Source organism: Chiloscyllium plagiosum, unplaced genomic scaffold, assembly GCF_037043375.1.
Source record: "Chiloscyllium plagiosum isolate Xiang-an unplaced genomic scaffold, Cpla_swu_hap1 HiC_scaffold_31, whole genome shotgun sequence".
Taxonomy (NCBI): Eukaryota; Metazoa; Chordata; class Chondrichthyes; order Orectolobiformes; family Hemiscylliidae; genus Chiloscyllium; species Chiloscyllium plagiosum.
This window is the reverse complement of record NW_028270169.1, coordinates 58,972,592-58,986,228: the sequence shown is the minus strand read 5'-3', so window position 1 is coordinate 58,986,228 and position 13,637 is coordinate 58,972,592.

Sequence of the window (13,637 nt, the reverse complement as noted above, 5' to 3'; positions counted from 1 at the left end):
GTTTTCAGTGTTCTCTGTGTTCACTGTTTGCTGTGTTCACTGTTGTCTGTGTTCACTGTTGTCTGTGTTTTTGTTCTCTGTGTTCAGTGTTCGCTGTGTTCTCTGTTCTCTGTGTTCACTGTTCTCTGTGTTCAGTATTCTCTGTTTGCACTGTTCTGTGTGTTCACTGTTCTCTGTGTTCTGTGTTCTCTGTTTTCAGTGTTTTCTGTGTTCACTGCTTTCTGTGTTCACTGTTCTCTGTGTTCACTATTCTCTGTGTTCACTCTTCTCAGTGTTTTCTCACTGTACAGTGTTCTCTGTGTTCACTGGTCTCAGTGTTCACTCTCTTTTCACTTTCTCTGTGTTCTGTGTACTCAGTGTTCACTCTGTGTTCACCGTCCTTTTATTTACTCTGTATTCACTGTTCTCTGTGGTCACTGTTCTCTGTGTTCACTGTTCTCTGTGTTCAGTGTTATCTGTTTTCAGTCTTCTCTGTTCACTGATTTTGGTGTTTTCTGTGTTCACTATTCTCTGTGATCACAGATTTCTGTGTTCACTGTTCTCTGTGTTCACTGTTCTCAGTGTTTACACTGTGTTCACTGTTCTCTGTGTTCATTGTTCTCAGTGTTCACTTTTGTTCACTTTCTCTGTGTTCACTGTACTCAGTGTTCTCTTTGTGTTCACTCTGTGTTCAGTGTTCTCTGAGTTCACTGTTCTCTGTGTTCACTTTTCTCTGTGTTCAGTGTTCTCTGTTTTCAGTGTTCTCTGTGTTCACTGTTTTCTGTGTTCACTGTTCTCTGTGTTCAGTGTTCTCTAGTTTCAGTGTTGTCTGTTTTCAGTGTTCTCCGTGTTCACTATTCTCTGTGTTCACTGTTTTCTGTATTAACTGTTCTCTGTGTTCACTGTTCTCTTTGTTCACTGTTCTCAGTGTTTTCTCTGTGTACAGTGAATTCTGTGTTCACTGGTCTTAGTGTTCACTCTCTGTTCACTTTCTCTGTGTTCACCGTCCTTTTTTTACTCTGTGTTCAGTGTTCCCTGTGTTCACTGTTCTCTGTTTTCACTGTTCTCTGGGTCACTGTTCTCAGTGTTCACTGTTTTCTGTGTTCACTGTTCTCTGGTTCACTATTCTCTGTGTTTACTGTTTTCTGTGTTCACTGTACTCCGTGTGCAGTGTTCTCTGTTTTCAGGGTTCTCTGAGTTCATTGTTTTTTGTGTTCACTGTTCTCTGTGTTCACTATTCTCTGTATTCACTGTTCTCATTGTTCAGTGCTCCCTGTGTTCTCCGTTCTCTGTGTTCACTGTTCTCTGTGTTCAGTATTCTCTGTGTTCACGTTTCTGTGTGTTCACTGTTCTCTATGTTCTGTGTTCTCTGTTTTCAGTGTTTTCTGTGGTCACTGCTTTCTGTGTTCACTGTTCGCTGTGTTCACTATTCTCTGTGTTCACTGTTTTCTGTATTCACTGTTCTCTGTGTTCAGTGTTGTCTGTGTTCACTGTTCTCAGTGTTCACTCTATGTTCACTTTCTCTGTGTTCACTGTACTCAGTGTTCAATCTGTGTTCACCGTTCTCTTTGTTCACTGTGGTTTCACTGTTCTCTGGGTTCACTGTTCTCTGTGTTCACTGTTCTCTGAGTTCAGTGTTCTCTGTGTTCAGTGTTCTCTGTTTTCAGTGTTCTCCGTGTTCACATTTTTTCTGTGTTCACTGTTCTCTTTGTTCAGTGTTGTCTGTGTTCACTGATCTCTTTGTTCGCTGTTCTCTGTGTTCAGAGTTCTCTGATACCACTGTTCTTTGTGTTCACTGTTCTCTGTGTTCAGTGTTCTCTGTTTTCAGTGTTCCCTGTGTTCTCTGTTCTCTGTGTTCAGTATTCTCTGTGTTCACTGTAATCAATGTTGACTCTGTGTTCACCGTTCTATTTTTCACTCTGTGTTCAGTGTTCTCTGTGTTCACTGTTCTCTGTGTTCAGTGTTATCTGTTTTCTGGATTCTCTGTGTTCACTGATTTCGGTGTTCACTGTTTTGTGTGTTCACTGTTCTCTGTGCTCACTGTTCTCTGTGTTCAACCGATTTCTGTGTTCACTGTTCTCTGTGTTCACTGTTCTCTGTGTTCACTGTTCTCAGTGTTTACACTGTGTTCACTGTTCTCTGTGCTCACTGTTCTCAGTGTTCACTTTGTGTTCACTTTCTCTGTGTTCACTGTATTCAGTGTTCACTTTGTGTTCACTCTGTGTTCACTCTTCTCTGTGTTCAGTGTTCTCTGAGTTCACTGTCTCTGTGTTGACTGTTCTCTGTGTTCAGTGTTCTCTGTTTTCATGTTCTCTGTGTTCACTGTTTTCTGTGTTCACTGTTTTCTGTGTTCACTGTTCTCTTTGTTCACGATTCTCTGTGTTCACTGTTCTCTCTGTTCACTGTTCTCTGTGTTCACAGATCTCTTTGTTCAGTGTTGTCTGTTTTCACTGTTCTCTGTGTTCGATGTTCTCTGTGTTCACTGTTCTCTGTGTTCAGTGTTCTCTGATTTCAGTATTCTCTGTGTTCACTGTTTCCTGTTTTCTCTGTTGTCTGTGTTCACTGTTGTCTGTGTTTTTGTTCTCTGTGTTCAGTGTTCGCTGTGTTCTCTGTTCTCTGTGTTCACTGTTCTCTGTGTTCAGTATTCTCTGTTTGCACTGTTCTGTGTGTTCACTGTTCTCTGTGTTCTGTGTTCTCTGTTTTCAGTGTTTTCTGTGTTCACTGCTTTCTGTGTTCACTGTTCTCTGTGTTCCCTATTCTCTGTGTTCACTCTTCTCAGTGTTTTCTCACTGTACAGTGTTCTCTGTGTTCACTGGTCTCAGTGTTCACTCTCTTTTCACTTTCTCTGTGTTCTGTGTACTCAGTGTTCACTCTGTGTTCACCGTCCTTTTATTTACTCTGTATTCACTGTTCTCTGTGGTCACTGTTCTCTGTGTTCACTGTTCTCTGTGTTCAGTGTTATCTGTTTTCAGTCTTCTCTGTTCACTGATTTTGGTGTTTTCTGTGTTCACTATTCTCTGTGATCACAGATTTCTGTGTTCACTGTTCTCTGTGTTCACTGTTCTCAGTGTTTACACTGTGTTCACTGTTCTCTGTGTTCACAGTGTTCACTTTTGTTCACTTTCTCTGTGTTCACTGTACTCAGTGTTCTCTTTGTGTTCACTCTGTGTTCAGTGTTCTCTGTGTTCACTGTTCTCCGTGTTCACTTTTCTCTGTGTTCAGTGTTCTCTGTTTTCAGTGTTCTCTGTGTTCACTGTTTTCTGTGTTCCCTGTTCTCTGTGTTCAGTGTTCTCTAGTTTCAGTGTTGTCTGTTTTCAGTGTTCTCCGTGTTCACTATTCTCTGTGTTCACTGTTTTCTGTATTAACTGTTCTCTGTGTTCACTGTTCTCTGTGTTCACTGTTCTCAGTGTTTTCTCTGTGTACAGTGTCTTCTGTGTTCACTGGTCTTAGTGTTCACTCTCTGTTCACTTTCTCTGTGTTCACTGTACTCAGTGTTCACTCTGTGTTCACCGTCCTTTTTTACTCTGTGTTCAGTGTTCCCTGTGTTCACTGTTCTCTGTTTTCACTGTTCTCTGGGTCACTGTTCTCAGTGTTTACACTGTGTTCACTCTTCTCTGTGTTCACTGTTCTCAGTGTTCACTTTGTGTTCACTTTCTCTGTGTTCACTGTATTCAGTGTTCACTTTGTGTTCACTCTGTGTTCACTCTTCTCTGTGTTCAGTGTTCTCTGAGTTCACTCTTCTCTGTGTTCACTGTTCTCTGTGTTCAGTGCTCTCTGTTTTAAGTGTTCTCTGTGTTCACTGTTTTCTGTGTTCACTGTTTTCTGTGTTCACTGTTCTCTTTGTTCACTATTCTCTGTGTTCACTGTTCTCTCTGTTCACTGTTCTCTGTGTTCACTCTTCTCTTTGTTCAGTGTTGTCTGTTTTCACTGTTCTCTGTGTTCGATGTTCTCTGTGTTCACTGTTCTCTGTGTTCAGTGTTCTCTGTTTTCAGTGTTCTCTGTGTTCACTGTTTCCTGTGTTCACTGTTGTCTGTGTTCACTGTTGTCTGTGTTTTTGTTCTCTGTGTTCAGTGTTCGCTGTGTTCTCTGTTCTCTGTGTTCACTGTTCTCTGTGTTCAATATTCTCTGTGTGCACTGTTCTGTGTGTTCACTGTTCTCAGTGTTTTCTCTGTGTACAGTGTTCTCTTTGTTCACTGGTCTCAGTGTTCACTCTCTGTTCACTTTCTCTGTGTTCTCTGTACTCAGTGTTCACTCTGTGTTCACCGTCCTTTTACTTACTCTGTATTCACTGTTCTCTGTGTTCACTGTTCTCTGTGTTCACTGTTCTCCGTGTTCAGTGTTATCCGTTTTCAGTCTTCTCTGTTCACTGATTTTGGTGTTTTCTGTGTTCACTATTCTCTGTGATGACAGATTTCTGTGTTCACTGTTCTCTGTGTTCACTGTTCTCAGTGTTTACACTGTGTTCACTGTTCTCTGTGTTCATTGTTCTCAGTCTTCACTTTTGTTCACTTTCTCTGTGTTCACTGTACTCAGTGTTCTCTTTGTGTTCACTCTGTGTTCAGTGTTCTCTGAGTTCACTGTTCTCTGTGTTTACTTTTCTGTGTTCACTGTTCTCTGCGTTCAGTGTTCTCTAGTTTCAGTGTTGTCTGTTTTCAGAGTTCTCCGTGTTCACTATTCTCTGTGTTCACTGTTTTCTGTATTAACTGTTGTCTGTGTTCACTGTTCTCATTGTTCAGTGCTCCCTGTGTTCTCCGTTCTCTGTGTTCACTGTTCTCTGTGTTCAGTATTCTCTGTGTTCACTGTTCTGTGTGTTCACTGTTCTCTATGTTCTGTGTTCTCTGTATTCAGTGTTTTCTGTGTTCACTGCTTTCTGTGTTCACTGTTCGCTGTGTTCACTATTCTCTGCGTTCACTGTTTTCTGTATTCACTGTTCTCTGTGTTCACTGTTCTCTGTGTTCACTGTTCTCAGTGTTTACTCTGTGTACAGTGTTCTCTGTGTTCACTGGTCTCAGTGTTCACTCTCTGTTCACTTTCTCTGTGTTCACTGTTCTCTCTGTTCACTCTGTGTTCAGTGTTCTCTGTGTTCACTGCTCTCTGTGTTCAGTGTTCTCTGAGTTCACTGTTCTCTGTGTTCACTGTTCTCTGTGTTCAGTGTTCTCTGTGTTCAGTATTCTATGTGTTCACTGTTTCCTGTGTTCACTGTTGTCTGTGTTCACTGTTGTCTGTGTTTGTGTTCTCTGTGTTCAGTGTTCGCTGTGTTCTCTGTTCTCTGTGTTCACTGTTCTCTGTGTTCAGTATTCTCTGTGTGCACTGTTCTGTGTGTTCACTGTTCTCTGTGTTCTGTGTTCTCTGTTTTCAGTGTTTTCTGTGTTCACTGCTTTCTGTGTTCACTGTTCTCTGTGTTCACTATTCTCTGTGTTCACTGTTCTCAGTGTTTTCTCTGTGTACAGTGTTCTCTGTGTTCACTGGTCTCAGTGTTGACTCTATGTTCACTTTCTCTGTGTTCTCTGTACTCAGTGTTCACTCTGTGTTCACCGTCCTTTTGTTTACTCTGTATTCACTGTTCTCTGTGGTCACTGTTCTCTGTGTTCACTGTTCTCTGTGTTCAGTGTTATCCGTTTTCAGTCTTCTCTGTTCACTGATTTTGGTGTTTTCTGTGTTCACTATTCTCTGTGATCACAGATTTCTGTGTTCACTGTTCTCTGTGTTCACTGTTCTCAGTGTTTACACTGTGTTCACTGTTCTCTGTGTTCATTGTTCTCAGTGTTCACTTTTGTTCACTTTCTCTGTGTTCACTGTACTCAGTGTTCTCTTTGTGTTCACTCTGTGTTCAGTGTTCTCTGAGTTCACTGTTCTCTGTGTTCACTTTTCTCTGTGTTCAGTGTTCTCTGTTTTCAGTGTTCTCTGTGTTCACTGTTTTCTGTGTTCACTGTTCTCTGTGTTCAGTGTTCTCTAGTTTCAGTGTTGTCTGTTTTCAGTGTTCTCCGTGTTCACTATTCTCTGTGTTCACTGTTTTCTGTATTAACTGTTCTCTGTGTTCACTGTTCTCTGTGTTCACTGTTCTCAGTGTTTTCTCTGTGTACAGTGTCTTCTGTGTTCACTGGTCTTAGTGTTCACTCTCTGTTCAATTTCTCTGTGTTCACTGTACTCAGTGTTCACTCTGTGTTCACCGTCCTTTTTTTACTCTGTGTTCAGTGTTCCCTGTGTTCACTGTTCTCTGTTTTCACTGTTCTCTGGGTCACTGTTCTCAGTGTTCACTGTTTTCTGTGTTCACTGTTCTCTGGTTCACTATTCTCTGTGTTTACTGTTTTCTGTGTTCACTGTTCTCCGTGTGCAGTGTTCTCTGTTTTCAGGGTTCTCTGAGTTCATTGTTTTTTGTGTTCACTGTTCTCTGTGTTCACTATTCTCTGTATTCACTGTTCTCATTGTTCAGTGCTCCCTGTGTTCTCCGTTCTCTGTGTTCACTGTTCTCTGTGTTCAGTATTCTCTGTGTTCACTGTTCTGTGTGTTCACTGTTCTCTATGTTCTGTGTTCTCTGTTTTCAGTGTTTTCTGTGTTCACTGCTTTCTGTGTTCACTGTTCGCTGTGTTCACTATTCTCTGTTTTCACTGTTTTCTGTATTCACTGTTCTCTGTGTTCACTGTTCTCTGTGTTCACTGTTCTCAGTGTTTACTCTGTGTACAGTGTTCTCTGTGTTCACTGGTCTCAGTGTTCACTCTCTGTTCACTTTCTCTGTGTTCACTCTACTCAGTGTTCACTCTGTGTTCACCGTCCTTTTTTTACTCTGTTTTCAGTGTTCTCTGGTCACTGTTCTCAGTGTTCACTGTTTTCTGTGTTCACTGTTCTCTTGTTCACTATTCTCTGTGTTCAGTGTTCTCTGTTTTCAGTGTTCTCTGTGTTCACTGTTTTTTGTGTTCACTGTTCTCTGTGTTCACTATTCTCTGTATTCACTGTTCTCATGTTTCACTGTTCTCTCTTTTTACTGTTCTCTCAGTTTAGTGCTCCCGTTGTTCTCCGTTCTGTTTGTTCACTGTTGTCTGTGTTCACTGTTGTCTGTGTTCACTGTTGTCTGTGTTTTTGTTCTCTGTGTTCAGTGTTCGATGTGTTCTCTGTTCTCTGTGTTCACTGTTCTCTGTGTTCAGTATTCTCTGTGTGCACTGTTCTGTGTGTTCACTGTTCTCTGTGTTCTGTTTTCTCTGTTTTCAGTGTTTTCTGTGTTCACTGCTTTCTGTGTTCACTGTTCTCTGTGTTCACTATTCTCTGTGTTCACTCTTCTCAGTGTTTTCTCTGTGTACAGTGTTCTCTTTGTTCACTGGTCTCAGTGTTCACAGTCTGTTCACTTTCTCTGTGTTCTCTGTACTCAGTGTTCACTCTGTGTTCACCGTCCTTTTATTTACTCTGTATTCACTGTTCTCTGTGGTCACTGTTCTCTGTGTTCACTGTTCTCTGTCTTCAGTGTTATCTGTTTTCGGTCTTCTCTGTTCACTGATTTTGGTGTTTTCTGCGTTCACTATTCTCTGTGATCACAGATTTCTGTGTTCACTGTTCTCTGTGTTCACTGTTCTCAGTGTTTACACTGTGTTCACTGTTCTCTGTGTTCATTGTTCTCAGTGTTCACTTTTGTTCACTTTCTCTGTGTTCACTGTACTCAGTGTTCTCTTTGTGTTCACTCTGTGTTCAGTGTTCTCTGAGTTCACTGTTCTATGTGTTCACTTTTCTCTGTGTTCAGTGTTCTCTGTTTTCAGTGTTCTCTGTGTTCACTGTTTTCTGTGTTCACTGTTCTCTGTGTTCAGTGTTCTCTAGTTTCAGTGTTGTCTGTTTTCAGTGTTCTCCGTGTTCACTATTCTCTGTGTTCACTGTTTTCTGTATTAACTGTTCTCTGTGTTCACTGTTCTCTGTGTTCACTGTTCTCAGTGTTTTCTCTGTGTACAGTGTCTTCTGTGTTCACTGGTCTTAGTGTTCACTCTCTGTTCACTTTCTCTGTGTTCACTGTACTCAGTGTTCACTCTGTGTTCACCGTCCTTTTTTTACTCTGTGTTCAGTGTTCCCTGTGTTCACTGTTCTCTGTTTTCATTGTTCTCTGGGTCACTGTTCTCAGTGTTCACTGTTTTCTGTGTTCACTGTTCTCTGGTTCACTATTCTCTGTGTTTACTGTTTTCTGTGTTCACTGTTCTCCGTGTGCAGTGTTCTCTGTTTTCAGGGTTCTCTGAGTTCATTGTTTTTTGTGTTCTCTGTGTTCACTGGTCTCAGTGTTCACTCTCTGTTCACTTTCTCTGTGTTCACTCTACTCAGTGTTCACTCTGTGTTCACCGTCCTTTTTTTACTCTGTTTTCAGTGTTCTCTGGTCACTGTTCTCAGTGTTCACTGTTTTCTGTGTTCACTGTTCTCTTGTTCACTATTCTCTGTGTTCAGTGTTCTCTGTTTTCAGTGTTCTCTGTGTTCACTGTTTTTTGTGTTCACTGTTCTCTGTGTTCACTATTCTCTGTATTCACTGTTCTCATGTTTCACTGTTCTCTCTTTTTACTGTTCTCTCAGTTTAGTGCTCCCGTTGTTCTCCGTTCTCTTTGTTCACTGTTGTCTGTGTTCACTGTTGTCTGTGTTCACTGTTCTCTGTGTTCACTGTTCTCAGTATTTACTCTGTGTTCTCTGATCTCTGTTTTCTCTCTTCTCAGTGTTCACTGTGTTTACACTTTTTCTGTGTTCACTGTACTCAGTGTTCACTCTGTGTTCACTTTGTGTTCACTCTTTTCAGTGTTCAGTGTTCTCTGAGTTCACTGTTCTCTGTGTGCAGTGTTCTCTGTATTATGTGTTCTCTGTGTTTACTGTTTTCTGTGTTCATTGTTTTCTGTGTTCACTGTTCTCTTTGTTCACTATTCTCTGTGTTCTGTGTTCTCTTTGTTCACTGTTCTCTGTGTTCACTATTCTATTTGTTCAGTGTTGTCTGTTTCCACTGTTCTCTGTTTTCGCTGTTCTCTGTGTTCACTGTTCTCTTTGTCAGTGTTCTCTGTTTTCAGTGTTCTCTGTGTTCACTCTTTCCTGTGTTCACTGTTGTCTGTGTTCACTGTTCTCACTGTTTTCACTGTGTACAGTATTCCCTGTGTTCACTGATCTCAGTGTTCACTCTCTGCTAACTTTCTCTGTGTTCTCTGTACTCAGCGTTCACTCTGTGTTCACCGTACTTTTATTTACTCTGTGTTCACTATTCTCTGTGGTCACTGATCTCTGTGTTCACTGTTCTCTGTGTTCAGTGTTATCTGTTTTCTGTGTTCTCTGTGTTCACTGATTTCGGTGTTCACTGTTTTCTATGTTCACTGTTCTCTGTGTACACTATTGTCTGTGTTCAACCGATTTCTGTGTTCACTGTTCTCTGTGTTTACTGTTCTCTGTGTTCACTGTTCTCAGTGTTTACACCATGTTCACTGTTCTCTGTGTTCACTCTTCTATGTGTTCTCTGTTTTCAGTGTTCTCTATGTTCACTGTTTTCTGTGGTCACTGTTTTCTGTGTTCACTGTTCTCTGTGTTCACTATTCTCTGTGTTCACTGTTTTCTCTGTTCAGTGTTCTCTGTGTTCGATGTTCTCTGTGTTCTCTCTTCTCTGTGTTCAGTGTTCTCTGTTTTCAGTGTTCTCTGTGTTCACTGTTTCCTGTGTTCACTGTTCTCTGTGTTCACTGTTCTCTGTGTTCAGTGTTGTCTGTTTTCAGTGTTCTCTGTATTCACTGTTTTCTGTGTTCACTCTGTGTTCACTTTCTCTGTGTTCACTGTAATCAGTGTTGACTCTGTGTTCACCGTTCTCTTTGTTCACTCGGTGTTCTGTGTTCTCTGTGTTCACTGTTCTCGGTGTTCACTTTGTGTTCACTTTCTCTGTGTTCACTGTACTCAGTGATCACTCTGTGTTCAATCTGTGTTCAGTGTTCTCTGAGTTCACTGTTCTCTGTGTTCACTGTTCTCTGTATTCAGTGTTCTCTGTTTTCTGTGTTCTCTGTGTTCACTGATTTCGGTGTTCACTGTTTTCTGTGTTCACTGTTCTCTGTGTTCACTATTCTCTGTGTTCAACAGATTTCTGTGTTCACTGTTCTCTGTGTTCACTGTTCTCAGTGTTTACACTGTGTTCAGTGTTCCCTGTGTTCACTGTTCTCGGTGTTCACTTTGTGTTCACTTTCTCTGTGTTCACTGTACTCAGTGTTCACTTTGTGTTCACTCTGTGTACAGTGTTCTTAGAGTTCACTGTTCTCTATGTTCACTTTTCTCTGTGTTCAGTGTTCTCTGTTTTCAGTGTTCTCTGTGTTCACTGTTTTCTGTGTTCACTGTTCTCTGTGTTCAATGTTCTCTGTGTTTAATGTTGTCTGTTTTCAGTGTTCTCTGTGTTCACTGTTTTCTGTTTTCACTCTGTGTTCACTTTCTCTGTGTTCACTGTAATCAGTGTTGACTCTGTGTTCACCGTTCTCTTTGTTCACTCTGTGTTCACTGTTCTCGGTGTTCACTGTTCTCAGTGTTCACTTTGTGTTCACTTTCTCTGTGTTCACTGTACTCAGTGATCAGTCTGTGTTCAGTGTTCTCTGAGTTCACTGTTCTCTGTGTTCACTGTTCTCTGTGTTCATTGTTCTCTGTTTTCAGTGTTCTCTGTGTTCACTGTTTTCTGTGTTCACTGTTTTCTGTGTTCACTGTTCTCTGTGTTCAGTTTCTATGTTTTCAGTGTTCTCTGTGTTCACTGTTCTCTGTGTTCACTTTTCTCTCTTTTCACTGTTGTCTGTGTTCACTGTTTCCTGTGTTCACTGTTCCCAGTGTTCACTGTTCTCTGTGTTACTGTTGTCTGTGTTCACTGTTCTCTGTGTTCACTGTTCTGCGTGTTCACTGTTCTCTGTGTTCACTATTCTCTGTGTTCAGTGTTGTCTGTGTTGACTGTTCTCGGTGTTCACTCTATGTTCACTTTCTCTGTGTTCACTGTACTCAGTGTCCAATCTGTGTTTACCGTTCTCTTTGTTCACTGTGTTTTCACTGTTCTCTGCGTTCACTGTTCTCTGTGTTCACTGTTCTCTGAGTTCACTGTTCTCTGTGTTCAGTGTTCTCTGTTTTCAGTGTTCTCTGTGTTCACGTTTTTTCTGTGTTCACTGTTTTCTGTGTTCACTGTTCTCTTTGTTCAGTGTTGTCTGTGTACACTGTTCTCTTTGTTCGCTGTTCTCTGTGTTCAGTGTTCTCTGATACCACTGTTCTTTGTGTTCACTGTTCTCTGTGTTCAGTGTTCTCTGTTTTCAGTGTTCCCTGTGTTCTCTGTTCTCTGTGTTCAGTATTCTCTGCGTTCACTGTTCTCTGTGTTCAGTGTTCTCTGAGTTCACTGTTCTCTGTGTTCAGTGTCCTCTGGGTTCACTGTTCTCAGTGTTCACTGTTCTCATTGTTCACTTCTTTCTGTGTTCACTGTTCTCTGTGTTCTCTGTTCTCTGTGTTCAGTGTTCCCTGCGTGCTCTGTCCTCTGTGTTCACAGGTCTCACTGTTCAGTGTTGTCTGTGTTCACTGTTCTCTGTGTTCACTCTTCTCTGTGTTCTCTGTTTTCAGTGTTCTCTATGTTCACTGTTTTCTGTGTTCACTGTTCTCTGTGTTCACTATTCTCTGTGTTCAGTGTTTTCTGTGTTCAGTGTTCTCTGAGTTCGCTGTTCTCTGTGTTCACTGTTCTCGGTGTCAGTGTTCTCTGTTTTCAGTGTTCTCTGTGTTCACTGTTTCCTGTTTTCACTGTTGTCTGTGTTCACTGTTGTCTGTGTTTTTATTCTCTGTGTTCAGTGTTCGCTCTGTTCTCTGTGTTCACTGATCTCTGTGTTCAGTATTCTCTGTGTTCACTGTTCTGTGTGTTCACTGTTCTCTGTATTCTGTATTCTCTGTTTTCAGTGTTTTCTGTGTTCACTGTTCTCTCTGTTCACTATTCTCTGAGTTCACTGTTTTCTGTATTCACTGTTCTCTGTGTTCACAGTTCTCAGTGTTTTCTCTGTGAACAGTGTTCTCTGTGTTCACTGGTCTCAGTGTTCACTCTCTGTTCACTTTCTCTGTGTTCTCTGTACTCAGCGTTCTCTCTGTGTTCACCGTCCTTTTATTTACTCTGTGTTCACTGTTCTCTTTGGTCACTGTTCTCTGTGTTCACTGTTCTCTGTGTTCAGTGTTATCTGTTTTCTGTGTTCTCTGTGTTCACTGATTTCGGTGTTCACTGTTTTCTGTGTTCACTGTGTTCTGTGTTCACTGTTCTCTGTGTTCACCATTCTCTGTGTTCAACCGATTTCTGTGTTCACTGTTCTCTGTGTTCACTGTTCTCAGTGATTACACTGTGTTCACTGTTCCCTGGGTTCACTGTTCTCAGTGTTCACTTTGTGTTCACTTTCTCTGTGTTCACTGTACTCAGTGTTCACTTTGTGTTCACTCTGTGTTCAGTGTTCTCTGAGTTCACTGTTCTCTGTGTTCACTTTCTCTGTGTTCACTGTACTTAGTGTTCACTCTGTGTTCAATCTGTGTTCAGTGTTCTCTGAGTTCACTGTTCTCTGTGTTCACTGATCTCTGTATTCAGTGTTCTCTGTTTTCAGTGTTCTCTGTGTTCACTGTTCTCTGTGTTCACTGTTCTCTGTATTCAGTGTTATCTGTTTTCTGTGTTCTCTGTGTTCACTGATTTCGGTGTTCACTGTTTTCTGTGTTCACTGTGTTCTGTGTTCACTGTTCTCTGTGTTCACCATTCTCTGTGTTCAACCGATTTCTGTGTTCACTGTTCTCTGTGTTCACTGTTCTCAGTGATTACACTGTGTTCACTGTTCCCTGGGTTCACTGTTCTCAGTGTTCACTTTGTGTTCACTTTCTCTGTGTTCACTGTACTCAGTGTTCACTTTGTGTTCACTCTGTGTTCAGTGTTCTCTGAGTTCACTGTTCTCTGTGTTCACTTTCTCTGTGTTCACTGTACTTAGTGTTCACTCTGTGTTCAATCTGTGTTCAGTGTTCTCTGAGTTCACTGTTCTCTGTGTTCACTGATCTCTGTATTCAGTGTTCTCTGTTTTCAGTGTTCTCTGTGTTCACTGTTCTCTGTGTTCACTGTTCTCTGTATTCAGTGTTCTCTGTTTTCAGTGTTCTCTGTGTTCACTATTCTCTGTGTTCAACCGAATTCTGTGTTCACTGTTCTCTGTGTTCACTGTTCTCTGTGTTCACTCTTCTCAGTGTTTACACTGTGTTCACTGTTCCCTGGGTTCACTGTTCTCAGTGTTCACTTTGTGTTCACTTTCTCTGTGTTCACTGTACTCAGTGTTCACTTTGTGTTCACTTTGTGTTCACTGTTCTCAGAGTTCACTGTTCTCTATGTTCACTTTTCTCTGTGTTCAGTGTTCTCTGTTTTCAGTGTTCTCTGTGTTCACTGTGTTCTGTGTTCACTGTTCTCTGTGTTCAATGTTCTCTGTGTTCAGTGTTGTCTGTTTTCAGTGTTCTCTGTGTTCACTGTTTTCTGTGTTCACTCTGTGTTCACTTTCTCTGTGTTCACTGTAATCAGTGTTGACTCTGTGTTCACCGTCCTCTTTGTTCACTCTGTGTTCACTGTTCTCGGTGTTCACTGTTCTCAGTGTTCACTTTGTCTTCACTTTCTCTGTGTTCACTGTACTCAGTGATCACTCTGTGTTCAATCTGTGTTCAGTGTTCTCTGAGTT